This window comes from Apis dorsata, unplaced genomic scaffold, assembly GCF_000469605.1.
Source record: "Apis dorsata unplaced genomic scaffold, Apis dorsata 1.3 scaffold_88, whole genome shotgun sequence".
NCBI lineage: Eukaryota > Metazoa > Arthropoda > Insecta > Hymenoptera > Apidae > Apis > Apis dorsata.
In genome coordinates, this window is record NW_006263386.1 from 1,984,406 (window position 1) to 1,989,268 (window position 4,863).

General features: G+C 25.2%; 1 protein-coding gene across 4 annotated transcripts in view; it reads left to right on the forward strand.

Annotated features, from left to right (window-relative positions):
• LOC102670659 (inactive rhomboid protein 1) overlaps positions 1–4,863 on the forward strand; it is a 394,154-nt gene that overhangs the window by 201,974 nt on the left and 187,317 nt on the right. The window lies entirely within an intron of this gene.

Below are 4,863 nucleotides of genomic sequence, written 5' to 3' on the forward strand. Positions count from 1 at the left end.
GTCGTAGTTCTGTAGATAGTTTGGAGAATTCCGTTAAATCATGTCAGGTTATATCGGGTCAGAATGCTTCCATGTATCATTTCATCCTCGTTCCTCTATAACTGGACGGTCATCGATGTTCTTGCATTTCCTGTCTGTGTGTTGTAATGTCGTTAATCACATTATTTAATATGACAAGTCAATTCGAAGTTTAATAGAATTTAGTTTGCAATATATTTATTGATGATGGAATTGATCATTTATATTTTAATAATGTTTACAGTTTTTATATTGGATTTGTAAGAAAAAAATATATTATAAGAAAAGTATAATGTTGCTGATAATTAGTAAATTAATTTTATTAGAATAAAATGATATTAAATTTATTTTTGAAATCATATTGAATATGATGATGATAGATAAATATTTAAAAATTTAAAATATTTGTTTAAGATAGAATAATTGGAAATTATCAATTGAAATAATATTTTTTTTTTAGATTCGTGAGAAATAATTGTTTGAAATAATATCTTAAGTTTATATTCAGATTATTTCAAATATTATTTTAAATTCTTCATTATAAATCCGCGCGAATTTCTCTTACCACTTGAAACTTAACTCATTCAAGTAAGAATTCAACTATACCTTTAAATATATCTTTTTTAATCGACTATTACGAAGATTGTACAAACCGCAGTGCAATTGCACTGAATGCTATGACTAGTTTAATTTCTCAGCAATTAACCCTTGAGCTGACATAAGAAGACTATTAAACACCGTCAGTCCCAAGGATCTAAAAATTACTCAGCAAATTGTGTCTATGTTAAATTCTCTGCTATATCCATTGTATAATTCGTGAATATCAAAAGCAAACTCTATCCTTAACTTATCTCAAAAGGTTTACTTTTTGAGATAGCTTATATCTTTCATGAATATATGTACGTATACGTATATGCATACATGTTCCTTTGTAGCAAAAAATATATATATATAACGTTTTACAATTTTAAGTGCGTTAGTTTATCAAGCTTTACTCTTTTTCTCTTTTATATTAGTTATCTAAGCCTGTTTTCTTTTTCATTCACGATAGGAGAGAGATAGAGAAGAGAGGATAGCGATAGGATCAAGTTCAATATGTATAAAGCCATTTAAATTGAGTTCCCCATACGTAAACTGAAGTAAAATACTGAAATTGAGATATTTCAGGTTTTTTATATAAAATCCATAATATTTATTATGGAATATAATATTATTTGTATAATCATTTTGGATTTATTTTAACGAGCATGATTTGTTTTAAATATATTTTCACATAATAATCATTTTATTAATGTTTGATATAATATTGCTTTCTAGTCAATAATTAGACAAATTTTAATTATTAATTTATTTCTTCCCTTAAAAATTTTAAGACATTTATTGTGTTTAATTTTTAAAGAATATTTCAAATTTTTGATGCTCGATTTTTAAAGTTTAAGAAACATTCAGTAAAAACTTCAAAATTAAGAAATACTTTTGTTTCTTATTATTAAGTAAAAAAATATATGTATATTTTATGTCTATAAAATATGTTATTTATGTATAATAAATGTTTAGATTCAAAAATAATTAATTTAAAGTTTTTTTTTTTAAAACAATCGACTACTTAAAAATATTTATAGATTTCTTTTTATTATTAGATATATTGCATAATATAAGTGATCAAGTGATACATTTATTATTGTGTCTTTTTTGTAATATATTTATATTTAGGACACAAGATTTATTAAAAATACACTTAATCGATTTTTTATTTTTTGAAAGCAATAAAAACTAATTCACTAACTTTTTTTTTATTTTCATTGTTACTTGAAATTATTTTAACATTTTGCTCACAATCAAATTTCGATCAATACGAAAAAATATTGTCATACTTAAAATACATTGAAAAATAGAAAGTATATTCGTTTTCATGAAAACTTTTATATTAGTTATTAATCGATATAAATATCCTATAATCCGAATTTAACCAGTATATTCGAATCTACTTACTCAAACCCATCACTACTGGTTTATTCATATCCCAAGAGATTGAGATATTCTCTTGGCGGCAAACTGGTGTTAAGTTATTTCAACTGTACAAAGCGAAACTGATTTCGAAATTAAACGTACCTATGGGCAAGAAAGGTCGTCGAGGGTGGGAATTGCGTTTTCACGAATGAACGCGGAGTGGAAAACCGAGTGCAGTGTGAACGACTGGCCTGGGAATTAGGCGTATAGATGCAGCTGTCTCCTTTCAAAGTGGCTGTTGTTAACTTCGACGAGCAAGTATTTGTAGTTCTCGTCACTGGCAACTTGAAGGGTTTCATTGTTTTTTAATGCGCCAAAGAGGTGGAGGAGAGGATTTCATGTCTATTCGAGAATTCTCTTTTTAGAGGGAAATTTCTAAGTTTCCGCGATATCGTACCAATTGTTGAGTTATTTGTCATTGTTCCAAGCACATTCTTGATCACTTGAATAAGATATTACGTTGTGTTATAACGGATTATTCGTGGAACGACTGTCTCGAGTATTAATGATGTGTTATTGATGTTCAATTTTTGAAGACAGTGAAAAGCGAGTATATACATTTTGAAGACATTTATCTATTTGATGAATTTTAGTTTTTGTTGCGTATATTGAAAATTGATTAGAATCGATTGAATAATTATTATTATAAATAAATATTATTTTTGTAAAATGTATATTCAGATTGTCACTGTACATGGATACATAAAGTATTGTAAATTTGCAGATAATTTTATTTTGATTTATTTTTTGAAAGTTATTTTGTATTAGAATATTATATCGTATTTAATATAAAATTTTTTAGAATACTATTTTAAATTGTAGATAAAGATATAAAAAATATCTCATATTATTTTATAAATATTTTCAATATATTTTGTACAATAATTTATAATTTAATAAATAATACAATATATTTGCAAGTATAGTTTCATTATATATAATTGAATAGATATTTAATAATTTTAATAATTGTAATTTATAAAATTTATTTATAGGATTTCATTTATTTATGCAAAAAAATTGATTAATATCATAACTTTTGCAATAACTTGTAAAATTATATAAAAAGGCTTAAAATATTTCTTTTTTTTTATTTTTATATTAAATTCATATTCCTACAAAAAGGAAAGATTTTTCTTTAAAATAAACAAAATTTATTTCATTATGAGATTCACTAACTATAAATAAAAATGTATTTTATTTTATCGTATATTAAGATCCTATAAAAATCTTAAATTTCAATTTGAGGCACATTTTCGATTCAATTTCAAGAAATTTGAAAAATATATTGATAATAATGTATCTTCAAAATAATAAAATAATGTATCTATTTCAAAGTTTTTTCCCCAAAAGTTTATAAACTCGAAATATGTAATCGAATATTTTACTGCATCACAGCGTATTTAGTTGGTTTCTTTCTTTATCTTGATGATCTTTTAACGAGGCAAGTTTTAACAGATAGATCGATATTGTCAAGCTTTACTATTGGCGGGGTCGCTACTTCGTTATTTATTCTTCTGATTTGAATAAAACCACCGGAAATGTCTTCGTGCCATCCCCGCAAACACTTGGTGACTTCGGCATAGACTTTATAATGTTGCAGTTGGTACGCGATACTTTCACATAATCCTCGCTTGTAGAATTCTCGAAACTTTCTCGTTATCGATTCCAAGATTTTGTCTATACTTGGAATTCTAGGTAACTGTTAAGATCTGAAAGCAGAATTCTGAATCGAAATTTCCGTTAGCTTATATATATATATGAAAAGTAAAAGAAAATAAGAAAATGGCTAAATTTATGATAAAATTTAAAAAGTTTGAAAAAAATATAAACAATTATTCATTAAAATTAATTATATTAATAAAGTAATAAAATTGAAGAAAAATTAAAAATTCATTAAAAAAGATATATAAGAATCAGATATATATGAAACATCTTGATTAAAGAAAATGGAAATTATTTTTAACTCTTTGATAAAAAAATTTATTTCTAATTTTTCAGAAAATCATTAAAAAAGATCCGGGAAGTTAATTTTTAAGTTTTAATTTTTTTTTTTTCTTTGAAATATTTCCAAACATATTTTTCTATTTTTTAATTCATATTTTTATTATATCATCATACCTTTTTCTTACTTTTATATTATAAATTTATTTTAAGATATTTTAAAATTAATATATAAAATGTCATAAAATGATTTATTTTAAATCTCGTTCCTTTATCTAAAATTGAATAAGAAATATATTATTTGTTAAAAATAAAAATTAAATTAAATAACAAAAATTATATTATTGAATAAAAATCAATAAAAATAATAATTTTTAAATGATTCAAAAAGTTTTTCAATCATTATTATTTGACATTAAAAATCAAGAATAATAAAAAAAGAAAAGAAAAAAAAAAGAAAAATCTTCTACATCTTCTAATATAATATACATATACTTCTTTTTCTCATTACACAAATTTCCTTATATCCCACAAGTCTTTCAAAATTATCTAAATAATCTCTAAACGCTATATGCACACCGCCAATTCTTAAAAAATTCAGCGCGACAAGCGTAAGAATGAGAGATCGAAAAGTAGTGTAAATAAGTGTAAAGTGTGAGTAAAGTAAAAAGAATCACCACGGTCCACGGTCACGGAAACCGCGGGGGGAATTACATTTTCCCCTTGGCCGTTCAAGTCAACGGCGACAACGAAACTCGTCTCGATTTTCCAGGCAGGAAAACTCGTGGCGGCCCCCCGTCCGCTTCGTTTTAAAAAACGGAATTATTCAAGAAAAATTTGCGGGCGTCATCGTCGGCCGCTGCGGAAGATTGTTATCGCTGAAAGCCGCGG